The sequence below is a fragment of the Metopolophium dirhodum genome, chromosome 1, assembly GCF_019925205.1.
Source record: "Metopolophium dirhodum isolate CAU chromosome 1, ASM1992520v1, whole genome shotgun sequence".
Lineage (NCBI taxonomy): Eukaryota > Metazoa > Arthropoda > Insecta > Hemiptera > Aphididae > Metopolophium > Metopolophium dirhodum.
Genome location: NC_083560.1, coordinates 52,227,004 through 52,248,760, shown reverse-complemented (window position 1 = coordinate 52,248,760; position 21,757 = coordinate 52,227,004). Strand labels below are relative to the sequence as shown.

At 27.5% G+C, this 21,757-nt stretch overlaps 1 long non-coding RNA gene across 1 annotated transcript; it reads left to right on the top strand.

Moving 5' to 3' along the window:
• Positions 1-19,284: 19,284 nt before the first annotated feature.
• On the top strand, positions 19,285-21,379 carry LOC132937058 (uncharacterized). Its single transcript, XR_009663590.1, has 4 exons — positions 19,285-19,444; positions 19,523-19,666; positions 19,816-19,923; positions 21,016-21,379. It is a non-coding gene; the product is annotated as an uncharacterized LOC132937058 (long non-coding RNA).
• Positions 21,380-21,757: the final 378 nt, after the last annotated feature.

The window sequence follows — 21,757 nt, the reverse complement described above, 5'->3', positions numbered from 1 at the left end:
AAATGATCATTACTCTCATATACCTACACAATGAAATTTTCAAAATATTTTAACTATTTTTTAGCTATTAATAGGCATTTTAAATATTCGATTTAAGCTCGTTTTACTTTAATAGCTTATATTTTTATTAGCATAAAATGGGGCTAATTTTATTATATCAAAATTATAAAATAAACAATAAATAATAATAATTATAATAATATAGTCTATCATTTTTATATTTTTATTTATTATCTTGAGTATGTATTAGTGTTATTTTTGATTTATTGATTTTACAATAAATGTAATCACCCATCGTTTATTACATTTGGACGGAAAATATATTAACAAACAAATAGGTACGTATATTTCGACACATTTGTTTATAAGCGGGAAAAAAATCATAAACGAGCGAGAATTTAAACAAAATTGTGTGCACGGAATATAAACTCTTACCCACAAAGAACCTGTGTATACTTATAGTAGAGTTTTCAATTTTGACTTTTCGATTGGATCACAGTGCGTGTTTGCATCGCAAACATAGATATTTGTGTATACATAAGCAATTTTTCATGAACGTGTGATCTTCGTACGGGTATTTAGGGGAAATAAATAATATATTTTCTCCGAATAGACTATTAATAATAATAAAAACTTTATATTTTCTACGGCAGCACGAAAAAATATTGAATTATATTTTATATATTTTTGGTGGTCACTGGTATTTGCGGGCCATTTTTATGATGCAATATTATTCCGTGTATACATGTTTATCGCGTACCCCAAAATCGGTTAGTAAAACAAAATTTGTTTATTTATTTTATTTTCTTGTTTGGTATAGAGTTGGTATAAATGAATAACAATCAACCGACATAACTAATAATTTATAATCGATAAATATAATTTTAATACTTTGTTATTTCGACTGAACGGCCAGGCATTTATTCGTTTATAACCTAAATATTATTGGGAAAAAAATGACATTTCTAATTATTTCTATTTTATTAATTTATTTTTCATATTATTATTTATTATATATATATAATATATTCAATCATAATAACTATTTTATTTTCTGTAACTAGTGTTGGGATTATATATAATTACTTTTTTTTCATCTAGATCAGGGATGAACAACTCAATGGTACTAGAGGGCCAGAGAATATGGAAAGCAAAAAACAACCTAATATTAACTATACCCCTATAAATAATATACCTTATACATTTAATAGTTCAATACTAGGATGAGAATTTATATCTACGTTTTACGATGAACATTATTTCAATTTTAATAATTTTATAAATATATTAAAATAAATTGAAAAAAATCTTAAAATTTTATATTTTTATAAACTAAATTGAAACGTAGCATGGGTCAGTGAAAAATGGTATGCGGGCCGCCAGTTTCCCATCCCTGATCTAGATAAAGATAAAAGACAACTTAATTCAAATTTATCTAGGTAAAGACAAACGATAATAATATTTTAAACCTTTGCTACTACTTGAATATGATTTAAGCATTGATAATAAGTTTAAATTTAAGAGAAAGATAGGTATCAAAATATTAGGAAGAAATGTGTCAGTTGACTTTGAACAGGGAAAGATAAAGAGAATAATTGCTTGTGGCAGCTCAGGTCATACATGGACCGTTAAGCTAAGAAAGAAGAATAAGTTTAAATTTATGTTTGTGCTAGACATAATTATTAGTGAAAATTATAAATCAATTGAAAATAAAACATTTTTAAAATTAAATAGGTATTCAACACTTACTTGTAATGATATAATAATAATAGATACAACAACACTTCCTTTGAAGTCTTATAAAAATTCTTACTTCGGGCGCTTATTTGTTTATTTTACTTTTATTTTTATTTATTCAACAAAAAGACAATGGGGGGCCTACGCCCCTACTGAAATGTTCACGTTGGGGCCAAAAAAAAAAAAAAATTAATTAATTTTTTACATAAAAATATTGTGAATTTACCCTCGATTTTTTTTCCGATTTCCATTAACAATATCTTGTGAGAAATCGTATATTAAATTTTAAGGATTTTGAGCAAAACTGTTTTATTGGCAATAATTTTAAAGAAAAATAACAAAGGTCGAAAAAATATCACAAAATATTTTTAAAATTATATGGTGTACATACAATTCTAAATAATCATTTGGAGAAAATGTTATGTATCTACAGTAATTTTTTTAATGTTACACCCATAATCAAAATTGAATTTGTTAAAAAAATAGCTTTTGCTTAAACTTCTCAGTTTTTCCTTAATTTTTTTTTGTTTTTTCCTGATACTTGAAAATTATTATGAATTGTTTGATTCCCCCAAAGTACCAACTAAATGTACTTTCCTATCAGAAAAATTTCTGAAGTAGAAAATCTAAGCATTCTATGTGAACGTAAGTCCAGGGACGACCACCGTTCAGGCGTATCGGGTGGGTCGCAATATAGTAGCTCTGAAAGACCGCTTTCGTGGCAGATTGCCCGATTAGTCTTTGGTTCTGACTGATGTGATTTTACCTTTCACGCGTTTGACAATTTCACGTCAGTCATGGCTTTCCACGATTTGTTGAATTTGGTAGTCCACGATATTCTCGGTCGCTACGTGTTCATAGTTTGAGCCGTCGTAGGTGCGCTTTGATAATAACTATGAATGTGACTCTGTTGAATAGGCAACCTCTACGGCAAAACTTTCGTCGTCGGGCGCTGGTTGTGACGTGTCTTATGCCAGCGGATGGTTTTTGAGTAGACAACCCTAGTTACACGTTTCTTCGGAGTGTGAGCTGTTTGGTGCTGATCATAACGTTGGAGTATGAATATGAATTTGAATGGTACCGATGTGTGGTTGTCGGTTAGACAATTGTAATAGTACGGCGTTTCTGCGTGCACACAGTCCAAACGCTAGCCCCTCGTGGGAGGTAAAGAAGTTTGATCATCTGCGTGTGTTGTTGGATTGTGATAGTGTGGTTTTCACTTTTCACGTGTTTACTTTGATTACTCCATTAAATGGTTTTAGTGGGTTTAGAACTTATGGAACTACTGTGTCTGTCATCGATTGCCCCGAGAAGAGCCTTTTTAGTGTGTTGAAGACATTTTCTGTTACATGTATAGTATATTTGGAAATAAATATAATAGTATTTTCATTATACCATGATCCAGTAATCCAATAACAAACTTTTCTTGAAGTTATACTAAGCCATTAAGTGTCTGATCATGGATATTTTAAATTATATTGATGTTAAGCTGAAGCAGGAGAGGTACCCATGATCATGGACGGGTGATGCTCTCTGGACGGATTTGCTCTCTTGTACAGGCCATGCTATCATAAACGGGTGATGCTCTAAAGCACGAGAATCGAGAGCGGCGGGCTCCGGCGTGCTCGGTAAAATGGAATTCGGATCGGGAAGTCTTAGGTGACTGGCTTAGGTCAGCCCGAGAAGAGGACCCTCAGAACGAGAAGTCAAGAGCGGCGGAAAAGATTTCGTGCAAAGTAGCATATATGTATATAATATTAATGTTAGGCGTGTCCCGGCTATCCCCTGTGGTCACAGCCATTGTAAAAAAAAAGGTACACAGTATGATCACAGATCGAATTGAGCTATCTAGGTACATATTTTGCTTAAATTCCATATGAGGATAGGTAATTAATAGTAGACCAATTAAATAATATGCAAACAAAATATTATCTACTATCTAGGTACTGCTCTACAAGGAAGGCGACGATTAGTTCTATTATTTGTAGCTCAAACGTGATTCAATCTCATGTATTACCTATTGAATGCGTTTTATTTTTGATATACTAATAATAATAACTTTTTATTAATATCTTCTGTGTATATATTTTAAGGAAGAATGATTGTAATACTTACCTACCTGAATGGGCACAGATGTCCATCTATCAATTTAATAATAAAACATGCAATATTATGATCAATTTAAGTATCTACACTCATTATTTTGAAATTACTTTATTACATTATTTGATTTTATTGCAGAGCAAATTTTTATCGTTATCATTTGTTTATTTTTTGATGATATCATATGTTTTGAATTTTATATTCCGAAGTGCAATATTTTTCAGAGTATTTTGATTGGCTCAACTAGGGGGAGGGGGCTTAGCCCCCCCCCCGGACTAAGATTTAGCCCCCCACAAATATCTCTTATTGATTTAGATATAAGTCCCCTCTATAGGTTATTTTAAATAAATAGTTTAGTTAGCCCCCCAGAATTTTAACTCTAGTTGCGCCTATGTGAAGGAGTAGTTTTAACTATAGTTATAAGTATTTAAAATTTAAAGTTTAGATGAGTGAAGTAAAGTGGCACATGGGTACACTGAACGTTTTGTTTTTAAAAATATAACCGTGAACAAAATGTTCTATCAATAGATCTTTTTGTTTTAAAAATCTAAATTTTAAAGTAATATAATACTTTGAGTAGGTACTTAAAAAGAATTTTAACAATATCTAAAATTAAATTGGGGGAATTGAACATTGCCGATTTTTTTAAGCCAACAATTTCAAAACTTTCTGGGTGTAAACACAATATTTTTTAATCGTTTTAATCTTAAAAAACGCTCCACTGAACAATTTTGATATTGTCACATAAAACCCTTGATTCCATGTCCATGTGGTGTCAATTAAAAGTGTTTTCACTGTGGTAGGTAAGTACTATTATATAAGTAAATTAGCAATAGAAATATACCTACATACACCATATAATAACAATGTTTCCTTGAAAGTATATAGGCTGATGACCGTCTCCGTTCAGAATCGTTTTTGGTATGCAATTATATTATATCGTTGAAATCAAATTTTACATATCCAAGATCTGTGTTACAGTGACTTACTAAACGACGAGCTACACTTGACTCTTATAGGTGTACAGCAGAGAAACTTCTCCAGTTTTTTTATACGAGTTTTATTCTATTTTTTAGGGCATTACAATCCACATCCACATAGGTACCCACGTACCTACGCATCAATGTGACATGCACGTATTATTAAATGTATAAATAGAATTCGTTGGGCCGAGAATTGAAATGACGATTCGGGTTTCTGCCGCTATTGTCGTCGTCATCGTTTATCGATTCAAACGTTGCCAGGGACGACTTGCAAGCGTATAGCGGCCGAGAGTGGATTGTCGTCGGCGTGGTGCGACGAGTCGACGCCGATCTGCTGTCGTTTCAAACCGCCTTTCACCCATACACAGGGCAGTTTAGAAAAAACACGCAGCGATGATGCATTTCGTGACCAATCACTCAGACATTCAATTTGCATAGGCACATAATCCACGGTTTACGAAAATAATACGAATCAAACCATAGCCAACACACACACACACACCCACATACAATGCGTACAACGATCGGTGGCATAGTATTACATTTTTCATTCGCCCGTCGGAAAGATAAATAAATACTTCGACTGTCGATAGGTGTGTGTCTTGAGCAACAATGTATACACTCGTTTTCGCAACTAACCGAAATCAATTTTTAAAACATTACTCAAACGTTGTCTGTTAACAATTATTAATCAACAGATTTTTAATTTTTCATTAATATTCTTTTTAAACACTCTAAATTTAAATGCTTTAAAGCACCAATTTATCTTCGTCTTATTAAAAATATTTAAGTACATCATTTTAAACATATCTTCAACACTACTCGAATAAACGTGAACCACGCTGCATTACACGTTATTTCAAATTTTAAATTTTAAAACATTTTTATGTTAAATTTCTTTTTAAATTTTTGAATTATACAATAATTAAATTACAATCACTATATTAACGTTAAATCAATAGAATTTTCAAACAAATATATTTATACTAAAAAATTATTAAAAGCCGATATTTTTACGCAGATTTAAATTAGTGTAATAATTATGTTTTTTTATTTCAATGATAATGTATTTTAATTTTAGTATAACTTAATGTACCTACATAAATGTATATTTTATACATAATTTATTTTATTTAATTTTTAACTATATTATGTGGTGAAATTATATAAAATATTGAGAAAAATGCATTTTAAATTCACAGCGTTTGGAGTCTTAGGTGAGACTACAAAGTAGGTAATTAGTTTACATTTAAGTATAAAAATGTGTAAGTGGAAAAACATATGTTATAAATATAATATTAGTATCCATTTTCAACCTCGAGACCGTGCAGTATATAAAATAAAGTTATAGCACTGGAATTGAGAACGTGTACGAGGATGAAATTACATTTATCTGACCATGTATCTAAATAAGATTGTTTTTAATATTCTAGTATTCACCGGTGTAAACAACAGGCTGTTGTTTGCAGTTTAACATAATCAAAAAAAAAAATAGTAGGAAGGAGGGTGTACTCGGTATTCACCCTCCTCACCACTCAATTTACCTTTGGAAACGAAAACGTGTGTTTAAACTCTGTTGTAAAATATTGATTTTATTATTGCAGGACATTGACATACATTAGTTGTACTTCAGTTGAAAAATTAAAAGTATTAGCATAAAAGTCTTCTTATTCTAAATATTATCAAACTGTTAAATGTAATGCAATATTAAAATCACATTTTTCTATAACTAATAAAATATAATATATATAGTAAGTATTGTATAATATTTTAATACTATCACAATATATTATATAAATTAATTTCACCATGGTATTTGCCTATATAGATTTTAATTTTTAATTAGCAATAAAAAAAAACATACTTGCCTACATTTCAAACAATAGGTAATTAAGAGTTTTGCAGTAGGTTAAACAGTGGGTAGTATGGTATTAGTTTAGGTATTGGATATTTGGTATACAATTAGTATTTACAAAATGATTCATATCCTATAAATGTAAAATAGGTATCATAATATTTATATAATTACCGTTTAATATTCAATTACCTATGTTCCATATTATATATAATAAACTCACAAGTCACAGACATCGATAAGTTACATGGACAGTCATATCTACTGTCTACACTGAATAATAATAAATTATTCTAAAATGAATTTTATGTAATCGAACTGTCAACTGAGTAGGTAGGTACCTAAGTTCTGAGCTTAGATAAAACCGGATGAAACAAAATACAAGATTGTAGTTATAACTTAATTTTTTGCTCGAACTAATAAAACATTGAATTAAAAACTGTATAATATACAATAATACCTGCCTACTTAAGTAATAATTGTTTATGATATATTATACTTCTTCAGTTCTTCGTATTTTTAATTATTTTTAAATACATAAAATCACTTATCAAATACTATATAAGGTATTAGTTATTCAATAGGTATTCTTGATTTTTATTAAACTGAATAATATTTTACAATTGATACATTTTAGTTTGGGAAATTATAAATTACCATATTTATTGCTTGGTGGAACAGTGCATTTGAATTACAGTTTGTGTGGATTTCCTTCAAATGAACCGTGTAAATGACTTAGTATATTACATTATTAGTTACCTACCTGATAATGTTTAATCATTTATTCAATGTCACTGAAAATATGTCCAAATAGGTTCTACCTCTTGATGCATGTCTTTAATTAATTTTGTAATTTATCTTTTAATTGGTCATCAGCTAAGTATAAACATAGATCAGTGGAACACGAAATGATGGCGTACAATCCAAACAATTATAGCACCCATTATTAATGTGTGCCTACATTAAATTTATATTTAATTGTTTATTATACTATTTCGAGTAAACAAATTAGTTTTAAGAAATTTAAAATTATTTTTTATTTATTATATTAAGTTAGAACACAATAATGTTATAATAACTTAATATAATTTATAGGTACTTTGTGTAATGTGGGAACATCTTACAACCAGTGTACCTACATGTACCTATATGTATTAAATATTATTATCAATGTACCTTTTTTTTAGTGCATTTTTATGACCGTCACTTATAGTAATCGTATTTGCTAGCATCTTAAAATAATATGATGTTATATTTTGTATAAACTAATGAGTAAAGCTTCAAAAGAACGTATTGTAAGTGTACATCATACTCTATAATAGTATACCAACATCATAGGATATAATATTTTGAAATGTAGTAGGTAGTAGGTACACCGTACACCCCACAAAGGCACAAAATAATAACTAACACAACACCATTATTATCCTTAAATACTTCGTATTCCTAATTAGAAGACCATTATATCTCTTACATTGGCATAATTAAATCTAATATATGCGTTATAATACGTTTTGAAACACCATTTTTGATCGTATAAGTTCTCGGCTACGGTAGAGGTTGAAGACAAAATCTAAACGAGACCTTACATATGAGTTTTTTATACGTAGGTACTAATAATTATCTTACTTATTTAAAGGTAGGAATTATTATAAGGTATGCGCATATAATTCATATACGCAAGTAGCAGGTAAGTGTCTCAGTTTTTTTTCGCAAGCGAAGCATTAAAAATGTTAATAAAACGCCGACCTATGTAGAATTTTTTCAATTCAATTACTGGACGACTAAATACAATTCATTATACAATGAATGGTTTGATTTTTTCTCACTTCGAGTCACTATACTATACGAAATTCACTAAACTTAAGACGGCCTCTAACCAATGAAATTCCCGCTGTGGTTTCTATTGGTGTGTACCTATGGGAATTCAGAAATTTATGGCTGTCACTAGGGATTAAATATAATATAGGTACCTACGACACTGTATAACATTATATATAAATATTGAATCCAAATAAAACAAAATTGGAAACATGATCTTTTCGTCACTGCAATTTGGATTACCTCTTTCAATTCATATTTTATTTATAACAACCGAAGGGTTAATATATTATGGCTATTGGCTATACGTATCATCATATAACTTTCAACTTTGATACAAAATACGATTAATATATCTTTTTTTAGATGTTTCATATCCAGTTTCTGTTTTTTCTATTTCTGACACCTCTCGGCGTTCGGGTGTGTGTCATTCACTCAAATATTCTTTTTGGTTTGATAAAATATATATTTCCTGATAATCCGATTTAGATATTTTTTTGATGCCTACGTTAGTATTTCCTATTAATTAAGTTCTAAAATAAATTCTATTATATTAAATTTAAAAACAATATAATCATTATGATCTTAAAAATAATGTATATAGGTATAAAAAAAATCAATAATATGTTACATACAATAAATTAAAAATATTATTAAGATAACTCAGATATTTTTGAATAATAAACAAGTATGGTCCTGTAAAGTAATATTAATATAGCGGTAATAAATAAATAATTGTAAAAAACGTATAAATATTATAATACACTATACATATGTAGTAGAAAGTAGAAACCATATTTATTATTACATACATTTCGTTAATATTTTTTCTAGTCAATTAAAAAATTTAATTAAATGCGTAATATTGCTACATAGTAATAAATTACCATCACAATTCAATAGATATACGCGTCAATAAGAAATAAGATGGTTGATGGCAAGGATGGAAACCAAAACAAATTTGGTGGTTTCGGTTTGGGTTTTTATATTAACAGTTTTGCTCACCAATTTTAATGATCAAAATAAAAATCTTAGATTTTGGTTCTGGTTCTAAAAACCAGCTATAAACTACTAAGGTTTTGATTAATCACTCATACAGGTTTATAATATATATTATAAAAAAAATGTTTACAATACCTTTTCACTTGGATTTTGGGTTCATAGTTACTAGGTACTTCACGGTTAATTATAAATAACTATTTTTGCATACAAATAATTTTAAAAACCAAGAAAAGTAATAATTTTATTATTTACTAATCATTAACGACTATTTATATTAGACTTGAAATGACATCAGGAGTCGGGACAATTGTAAACATTTATGATTTTAGTCTTTTTAGTTTTTAATAATATAAAATATAATACAATAACCTTCATAAATAATGTTTAATAGGTAGGTCTATAAAATTGTAGGTATATTATAAATATAACACTTGAAATTAATAAAATTCTAGGTAGGTTAGGTTTATTTCCATCTTATAATAAATGTATAATGTTATTTTCATATTGTTAATTCAAAAGAATTTTTTTATACAAAGTTTTATGCTCGAATTCAAATCACGGAATCACAATGCCAAATATTATCAAGCTCAATATCCTTATCAGCTGTAAGGAATAAACCAATGATAATATAATATAAACATTTAAGTCATTTAAATATTCAAGTTAAAAATAGTTGTATAAAACATAATGGTATTGAAATTAAATTACAAATATCAAATACCACATTTCAGAATCATGAACCAATAAATTAATTAAATATAGGTATACGAGCTATAATAAATCTATGATTTTTCCCAATTAATACGAGTTACGGTGACTGGTTGACGCCCACCACAAAAATATATAGTAATAAGTAATAAGTACTGAAATATTATAGTTAATAAAATACATATTATAATCAAAATTAATTGTTAATATCCTGGACAATTTCAAATCATAATTTACCCAGGACCTAACTGCATATTAGTTATTTATTTTAATAATATTATAATAAGTGGAATTCAAATATTATTTATTATACAGATAATTCATGTATAGTCTAACCGTTATAGGTATTCATAGCATATTGACGCTCGTTATATGTTTGGATATTCTTAAATTACATAAGAATCATTAATCGTTTGATATAAAAAACCGGTTAACCACTAAGTAAAAAAACGGTTTTGGTTTTGGTTAGCATTAAAATAATCATCGGTTTTAATCTCAGACTTGGTAACCGCTCTCTTGTTTTATTGCTCCCACTCTGGTTACGGTTAAGATAAATCGTTAAACCCGATTATTAACTGGTTTTAACCGATTTCCATCCCTGGGTGCTCGTAATAAACACAAGCTAAGAGTGTGAAATAAATAATTTAAAAAAATATGGTTAATAATAATTAATAATAATTTAGTTTAAAGAAATTCATAGTTTAAAGTATTAATGTTCTACATTAATACTTTTTTCAATAGTGCTTTTAAAGGCAATTGTGTAATAATAATCAATTAGTATCAGAAATCAAAATACTATCAACTCGAAAATATGTTCTGACGTGAATAATTTTCAGTTTGGGGCAATTCATTTTCCATATGCGAAAACAACTTTTTTAAGATCTTAAAAACTACTAAAATGCGTATAGGAAATAATTAATTAGAAGTGATACAAGTTACATTGGTTGCCAAAATTGCAATTCGAGAACTAATAGTTCTAAAACGACATACAATTATTTAAAAATAACACCACGAGATAGATGGAATATAAAAAATAAAATTATGGGTACCTACTTTCACAAAATATAGTCAGTGGTTTAGAAATAAGACACAACAATTATCAATGTTTTGTGGAATATAACTGTTTTTCCTTAAAAAATTACATTTTAATATATTATTATGATCATAGGCAGACCTAGAGTACATTTGAGTGTGCCGGGCTTTTTTGTAGTCATATTTTATAATATAGACTATTATAGAAGGTAGGCTTAAGCAAACTTACCAGCTTTATAAATCTTTTTAGCTCATAATTTAATAGCTTATAGCTAAAATTGATCAGTAAATATAAAAATGCGATACTATATCTGTACTGTATATTCAGGAGTATACTATTATAATAGGTAGAAAGGTAGATACTAGGTACTTTGATATTATGTTCCCAGTTATAACAGTTATAACATAATATAACATATTATTATGAAATAATCTTTAGTTTATTTAATGCTGTACAGAACAAGTCAAAGAATACAGATACGTAGTTATTACTTATGTATGTAACAATAATCAAAATAATATTATACTATAAATCAGGGACTGGAACCGAACCTAGAAGAACCAGTTCTGGAACCGGAACCTTTAAAAAATTAAGAACCAGAACCGGAACTGAACCTTTATTTTAGTAAATAAAGTATCGGAACCGAACATGTATTTTTAAATTAAAAAGGTTCTTTTAGATTCAAAAATAAAATAATTTTTTTTATCATAACTTAATGGTATTAATGTTATATGTATAAACTATGAATGATCATATGATGAGTTTTTTAATATTTCTTAAACTATTAATTAAACCCGCTTTTCGGATAGGTATTTAAAATTATTATACTTTTCGGTACCTACCTAAAATATCTGAAACCGATACCTTTATTTTTATTTTTTTATCAAAAAACCAGAACTGAACAGTAACAGTTATTTTATTTTTGGAGAACCACTTCCGGAACCGATACCAATAAATTCAAAAGGTTCCAGACCCTGCTATAAAGTAATGAAATATATTTGAACACAGAATAATGACACTTTTATTTATCTATGTACCTAAATGACAAGATGCAGGGTGGATGTATAAATGTGAGTGCGTTTACATTGTTTCCTTGTTTAATGTTTATAGAAAATAGTTAAATTGTGTTCATATTTTTATTATGAAAATCTGCCAGAGTTAAAAAGTACACAACTGTATAAAAATAATTGTAATGGTATGACTGATTTGGGTAAATTTATTGAGAGAGGAGAGGTGTCTTGAAATCTGAATTAGCAGTAATTATAATAAAAACAATTTACTGGAAAAAAAAATCATGTTAAAATAGTTGTGACAAGTTTATTTTCTTAATGTATTAATGTTTCACTCATATTAAAATATAGTGCATAAATACACATTTGAAATCTATTTTATCAAAGTAATTAATGAATATCGACACAATCGAAAGTTATATATAAATAGAATATTTTATGTTATTTCTAATATACCTATATATACCTAAATGCATATGTATCTAATACAGAAATTATATTATTTTTACACAATACGTAATTTATTGATACGATATATTCGAACGAGCTTACTTGTAAATAGTGAATACAATTAAATTAGCTTACCTCGGTCATGTGAATTTTACCATTATAACCGGAGGGAGACCATTCAAATAAATCTCACTGTTTTATGATTAGTACCTAATTATCTCAAATTAAGAAAAAAACTAGTGTTTAAAACTTTAAACTCTCTTTGATGTAATATTATGAAGTAGGTAATAAGTATTACTAGTTAGTAAGTACCTAATTTTATAATTTTGGTGATATTAAAATATATCTTTAAGTATTACTCAAACGTTCAACTGTGGCATGTGGTAAAGATCAAAAAGAATACCATGTTCTTTTGTTTTCCAACAGAAATGATTTAATATGCAGTATGATAAATAATATTATTGTCAGTGTAAATAGATTGGGACCGATTAATATACATAAATATAGCAAATTCAAAACATAATATTTGATGTGCCTTTGAAGATTGTACGCTTCCTTATGCTTTTAGAAGTTTAATCAAGTTGGCATCTCAATGATATATTTGGTCAGGACACATATTTGTAGCACTCCATGTTTCAAAACTTTGTTACTGCAGATGTTGCATAGTGTGTTTCGTACGCAATAAAGATGTAAAAGACGCTTTGATCAAATAAGATGTTGTATGATGTACAGAGATAAGCATATTTTAAGTTTTTAAATTTTAAATTTATGGCGATGATCAAAAAACTTTGATAATATTAACTGTTGAAAACTGGTGATGTCACAGTGCTATATAGATTTTGAGTGCATTTTTGTCATTTCGTCATTTGAGACCACTGTAATGGATATATTCAATTTATATTCAATGATAAATCATTGCAAATTAAAAAAGATTTTGCACGGACACCGTATGTAAATCTTAAGATATGTTATAACATAATATTATTTAAATTAATATAAGTGAATTATATTTTTAATAGTTGAACAGTACCTATATTGCAATTATATAGGTATTTCTAGAACATAGCGTGTATTATTGTTGTTAAAACATTTAAGTCAATACCGACATATTATATATAATATGTTAATATTTGTGTGGTATAGCTTAAAATTAATTTTCATGTTATGAGAATCTAATCCGGTAAACGTAATCGTAAAAAGTTTCAATTCCCAACGATGAATTCTTTACGAGTAAATAGCTAAAATCGATTGTAATTTTTTTTTCAAAATTAATTTTGTCTTTTTAATCTTTTTAACGTGGATACAAACATTTTATCATACATAAATTGAAAAATGTAAAACATTTTAAGTAAAAATATAAATATTGATAAAATAAATAAGTATTGACAGTTTCAGTTTTTTGAATATTTTAAAGACTTGAAGTTTTTCAGATATGGTTTACTTTTTTTTCTCCAATAAACGTATCAACTAGATCCAATTAACCACCATAAGCCACCCTTTATGTTAACGATTCAATTAATAGTATAGCTCTAAAAGGTTGACATGTGTACATGACAGACACAACATGAATATAAAAACACATATCATTGTCAGACCTATTCATACATTGTTCCACTCTGAATCCAAAATATGTAGTATGTTTTTATTTTTTAAGGAGTAATGGTTAATTTATATTTAATATATAGGAATAATTAAAATTTTTAGATTGATTGTATTCTTTTTTGTTTTCTCCATTATAAGAAATAAGTGGATTTGGTGAAAAAAAAAACGTCAAGTGAAGTATTTACAATTTTAAAAACAATTTTTTTCACAAAGTAAATTATTCAAATATATTATACATTATATACGCATATTTGTGTATTATGTAATACGATTAATATACCTATAGGTAGGGAATGTCTATTTTTCATATTAAAAGCTTTAAAATATTGAATGGTTAACATTGCGTTCAAATTTCAATCTGATAAAATATTGAAATTTTGTCAGATATAGGTACCTACCTAATAAATATTGTAAAAATTGTATAATGTTAAGACTTAAACAAAATAAACAGTTACATATTGATATTATATTTGGATGAGGTTCAATCCAGATGGATAAAACTTGATTATAATATTACGTAGATACTCGACATATTGTATAAAAATAGTATAGGTATAGCAGCTATACTTAAATTACTTATATAAAAAATATTGTTATTGTGAAGGATTGTTCCTTACCACATGTTCAATTAGATCAAAAATATTGAAGTTTATTACGAGGTTTTTTGATTTTTTAGTATCTAGGGTGTTTTAATTTTTATTAATATCCAATTGAATAAAATCTTCGCTATAAGTCTGTAATGGTATAACACCAATAAGTTTAATTAGTTTCACTAGGTATATAATTATAAACTAAGAAACTACATATATAGTAACAGTATTGTAGTAACTACATACAAACACTTATAAATATAATTTATGATAAAAACAAAAAAAAACTATTGGAAATAAATGTTAGTTTACTTTTTAATCGGTAAAATTTTTTGGATTAATGTTATATTTTAGTTTCTAAATCAAGTGGAATGATGAATGTATTGATTTTACAATGATGTGTTTTTTATTTCTTATGTCCAAATACACTTTTTGTAGTAGAACAAATATGCTCGAATCTTCAACTTCAATAACTTTTGTGGTATAGTAAAATGGATCTAGTTAGTAACTTAGGTATCCCACACAGCATAAATATATTTTCTAACTATGGTAAAAATATTTTCAGGAAAATAATATAGTTGTCAAAATATTTTAAAAAGGTTGCGTAAATAATTAAGAATTATTTTAGTTATATTCTTTGGCCAAGAAGCTCATATTTTTTAAAATATTTTATACATAAAAAAATATTCTAATCATTTATTTTAAAAAAAACATTATATTAATGGAAACTTTACATAGATGAACTCAACATTTTTATGTAATCATAATATAATATAATATTTTGTTATCATAAGAAGAAAATATTTATAAAATATTATTATGCAAATATTAATTATTCAACCATTTTAAAAATTCATAAAATATTATCATTTCCAAAACGCTGTGTTGGTAGAGGAGGGAGTCAAAAGTCAAAATTCCGAGTAGGTACTTAAATTAAGGAAAAACCAGAATTTTTACTCAAAATTAGGTTATTTTAGACACTTAACATTTTCAAAAAATGTTTATATTACCATTATAATAATATACATATCCTAAATATTATGACTTTTTTTTAGCTTTTTCCAATACAAATTTAGTACAATGAAAGAACCTAATTCATAAGTTGTTAATACTGGAATTAAAAAAAAAGTTGTGCGTACATCTGCAATAATTCCTAATGAGTGTTTGAAATAAAAACGTTGATAACATTTGTAATCATTTTGTAGTTAGTTAAGTTCACTCTCACCTAATATTCGTAAATATTGTGCATACATTATATTGTATATACTATACATAATATATTTCAGAGGAAATATTATGTTTAATGTTTTTATAATTGGTTTGAAAAATAGCACACGTCTTTTTTTCGGTCCTTAACTTACATTTGTCGTATTTTATTTTTTCAATATTACTATGGATATTAATTTATATACATTACGTGGTTTTCAATAAGGTCTGGTGCATATTAATAATTTTCGTTACGAATTTCTCTCCCAGTTCATTCTGATTGTAAGAGAATGGTAGTCCACACTATGTTTCTTATTTTCTTTTTCTCATTATTTTTTTGATGGAAAATAACTACGCGTAATATTATTTTAAAACCAATGGCGTTTGATTTTTTTCTTTTCCCTTTTAATAAACACTATAATATAACAACATTATGTTCCGTTAATAGCGTGTAGTATCATATTTTCTCAGCAACGGACCACACTCCCCCAATCTAGTTTTAGACTAACCTCTATTTCGGAGAAATATGTTTTCGCATCCCTTGTCATCACTTGTGCAAATCTTTGTTGTTTACATATTTTGATAGGTGGCGCCGGATTATCGACCAAACATATATTTTGTCTAACGTTGGCTAGCAATTTAGATAAAGGGTCGTGTTTGAAAATTATTTCTGCAAAAATAATTACTTTGCTTATTTTTCTATTGCGTCTTGAATTTTAGTTTATCATGCCCATTACACATTACTCGTTTCTCAAACTTTCTTTCGTTATGGAAACCTACCAAATAAACCAATATTGTGTTGATTTTAAATGAAATAGTTATACGTCTTGTATATTTTATTATTAAATCATCTTTTATTCAAATAAATCTCCCGTCGTTTATTATTTTAATGAAATTGGTAATATTCTGTTTATTTTTTTAAATGCTATATTTAAATCACAAACACGGAAAACAATCAATGTCACAATATTGAACTTTATGTTTAAATAATTCATAAGAAATTATTACAAAGAATACATTTTTAGTTTTGAAAGAAATATAGAAGGATAATTAAATTCCAAACTACAAGATAATATTTATAAACGAAAAACCATATCTTTCAGCTATAATAAATACAATATTTATTATGAAATATCTTTTAGAATTTAAAAATTGTCATAACATTATTGTAAAATTATAATTTATAAAATATACCTATACAATGCATGGAATAATGGTTTTATGAAATTACGTTTTTTTTTAGTTTCCCTTTACAACAGTGGTCATTGAAGAGGAGGGGGGGGGGTTCTTAATACAGTTAACACATGCCTGATAATAAAATATTAAATAATCATCTTAATTTAACCACTAGTAATTATGTTATCTAATTATCAATTAACATAATAAATTATAAGTCCTCGTTAACAATTGATAGAAGTGACAGTAGTACTAGTGATAATTGTTTGAGATAAGTAATATTTTTATTGTATATATTTTCATGAATACATTTTATAAAAAATATTTTTTCTGTTGATTAACAAAAAAAAAAAAATACACACTGGTACGCATTGGTAGGTGGTACAACAATATTATAATAGTATTTTTTATTTTAATATAAAATTGTTCAATATATTATTTAGTTATTATATTCTATTAAAAATTAAAACTATCGATCGTTATTTAAAACTATGGTTATTTTATCCAATCATTTAAGCCGTATATTATCATGATAAACCAGAGCACATATATGTATAGGTTAACCCCATAATATATATATGACCTTTTCATTAAGTCTCGTATTTCAGGAGGAGGATGAGGTAATGGGTGAATCACTATAATGGACCATTGGACGAGCTTCAGATGCGCCACTTCTTATATTCCAGTTACAGTTGTACAAATAATTTGGTTAGAGTGCCTATTTTACAAATAATATTTTGTTTACAGATACTAATTTAAAATTATTATTAGCTGCTTTATATTACTGTCTACGATGCTGGAGTATGCATGTTAACGTAATCAAGTTATGACGAGAATTAATGATCATAAAATAATACATTAATATTGTATCATTAACTTTTTATTAGGTTTGATTTTTGAAACTTTATATTTTGGCATTTACTTAAATTTATACTTTATTACTCCAATAAAAGTATAACAACTTGAGATGAAAATATCAAAAGTCATAACGTTGTTCAAATTCTTAGTGTACTTTCTCTTATGTACTTAGTTGATTTGTTGACACTTTTTTATGTCAAAGTCACAATAATATGGATGTTTGATCTTGACGAGCGTAAATAAAACATTACTGATATAGACATTACTGTCCAAAATAATATTTTTAAGTGCCATATTTTTTTTTATGGTATGGACAGTCAATAAATAAATGTTTAAGTGTTCAATGTATATGCTCTGTAAAAATAGATTTCGTTAGGGGTTATAATATAATATTATTATATCATAATATAATATGTGCTAACGTATTAATATTGGTCTACATAGTATGGAAATTCAATTAATTTTCAAGTCAACCATCAAGATGTCAGGTGATTAATTAAAAATATATTACATCTTTCTTAAAATAAGTCATATTTTATTAAAGCATTTTATCGATTATTTATTTAAAAAACATATTATAATGAAAAGTAATTCATAAAATATACTAGATGTTGATTTTTATTTTATTGGATTTTATATAAAATAAATGAAAAAAGCCTAATACAATAATACATACAATAGTTTTTTTCACTTATAATAGTATATAGCCATTAATACCTAATACGCAGTGAAAATTCCATTATAATGAACTTCTATTTAACAACATTATCTGTTTAACGGAATATTTGTATGAGCCAAACCAAATTGGAACCAAATTTGTTTAATTCTATTTAACAAAATGCTCTATAATACGAATTTTGTTTGTTGCCCACGAGACTTCATAGTTCGTAATATTAAAGTTTCACTGTACCTATTACATATCATAAAAACATTTTATCGTTGAAAGTGTACTATATTATTATATATATATATATTATATACCTATGGGGATGTGTACATAAAACTACCTATAATTAAGTATTTAACAATCAGAATTAGAATTATTTAATGTGTGGACTGTGCATGAATATAAAAACTTTTTAGTATTTTATAGGTATTCTATAGGCAGTGTATTACTATATATTAATATACAACTATATTCTAGGTACTTATAGTGAGAGAAAAACTACAGCGTCCATGGTCACACCACGGTTGGGAGAAGGATTGGAGATGGTCTTCAACGTCAATTAAATACATATCGATATTTTGTTTTCAACAAATTTCAAACAAATTTTTTTTAGTACAAGTATGTAGGTACCAAGACACGTAGCGTAAGTGCCACTAAAATAAAAATAAATACATTTATTGAGAACTCATAGTTCATATAGTTACAACATACCATTTTATAGGTATAATGTGGTGACATGAGCAAAGAGAGACGAGTGGACAACAACTGGACAACATTCGGTTCCTATATCCTGCGACCTGCAGTTCAGGTTTTTTGTTTCTGTTATTGTGAACAATTTTTTATACAGTACCTACATTGACCAAAGGTTTGTATGTATGAATTACATACTAGGTATATTAGACCTTAAAAGGAAGTCATTCTGGCCTCTGGGCGTACATTTTGTTGGTGAAAAAATTATATCTATACAAATAATTCAACTCATCGATAGATATTTAAAGTGTTTATAAATTCCAGATTTGGGGACGGAGTGGCCGAGCGGACTAAAGCGTCGGTTGCGACGCGCACCTACGTCGGTTCAAAACCTCGGCTGTGGGCGGCAAGTCACGGTGTCACCCGAGCATGGTAGGTACCTACGAGTGCCTACTAAGAAATCTGATTACTAACAAACACTCGTGTTTAAACCTACAGTACCCTCCCGCACAGTTAAAAACCACCCAATGGCCTAAGTTTCCGTGGGTTAATTAATAAAAAAAAAAAATTCCAGATTTAATTATAAATAATAGAAATACCTTTTTTTTTTTCCAGTTTTGAACCGACGACGCCGCGGGAACTGCTTACGCATTGCTTCCGCGACGCCGCCATCGTTTATTGGTTTATATAAAAAAACAATATTATACATACGTGGGGGAGTAGACGGGACATTTCCCCGACTTACCCCCCCGTTCATGGTTACATTCATTTACGTTAATTTACAACAATCTCCGTCTGGAGTTCTTCCTGATGATTTCTCGGGCCGACCGGAGTCAGGCGCCCTGGACTTCACGTTCGGGAAAACCTATTCTAGAGCCGACCGTAGTCCGCCGCTCTGGTTAACTCGTTCTGGTGGTCGAAGATCCGGTATGGTCTGTCCCTCAAATAATAGAAATACCTAAATTAATCTTTTATATACTAATTTAGTTTTTTGTTTAAATTACCTATTAAAATAAGTACCAACCTGTATGTTTGAATTGTTAAATTTAGTTTATTAATTTTTTTTATTTAAATTAATATTGTCATTATTTGTTAGTTATTATATACAATTACAAACCATTAAAAAAAGAGGGGAGTATGAAATCCTATAAAATACAGATATTAACTATAACATGTACCTATATATCTCATTCATTTTATATTTTTCAATAAAAATATGTTGTGAAAAATGTAGGTAATCAAGTTTCCGTTTTTAAATTATGTTATCTCTAAAGACGATTAATCCAAAAGCACCGATCATAGTTGTCGTATGATTTATTACGTTATTTATCTTATCCAGTATACCTAAGTATATTGATATTTATAATAGGTACTACAGTAAATATTATACAAAATAAAAAAATGTATTCTTCTTGTGACAAGCTATTTCAGTGTTATATAAATATATATTTTAGTATTTAGAACAATATTATTAGTTATGTGGTAGAATAGATGTATTAAATAACATTTAAAACTTTGTTACAGATTATAAAAATATACATCTTTGATTTATACGTAAGATACCTTCTCAAGTGGAAAAGCTAAAAGTCGCTCTTTCGACGAACAACTATTCAACCACAAATTGCAGGAATTCAACGAGGAAAAATCCCGGAATAAAAGCGATGCAAAATTGCGATTATTAATTAGGTCTCACTAAATAATAACTATTTATTTAACTGAGTAAAACAATGTACTATTAAGGTCTAGGTTCCTAATTGTAATATATTATAATATAATAGTGCTGTTTGGAGGAAATGTTTAACGTTCTCTGTATTTATCTAAAAATGTCGTCATGTATACATTAATGTGTCACATGTGTACATTAAATAACTTCATACTTTACCAACAAAATAATAATAAATTTATTATGCAGGTATACCATACTCACTCACGAAACAGTTTAAACGCTTTTGTTTAAGATGTGAATAATGTGTATAAGAATTTTAACTGGTATTCCCAAACAATAACATTTCCAACGAGGTAAAGTGTACAAGTAAATACCTAATTCAAAAATATTCGACAAAAGCTTTTAATATAAAACACACATTTTTGCTTGAAATTAGTAGTCAAGAAAATAACTAATAATTAACAACATAATATTTTATTATTAAGTCCATAATATGTTGGATTGGTTTATTAGATATCTAACCTAGTCAGCTAGAGATTAAAGAATAGATAAATAAATTGATTTTTGATACAATTTTTAAATGACAGAAAAAGTTAAGAA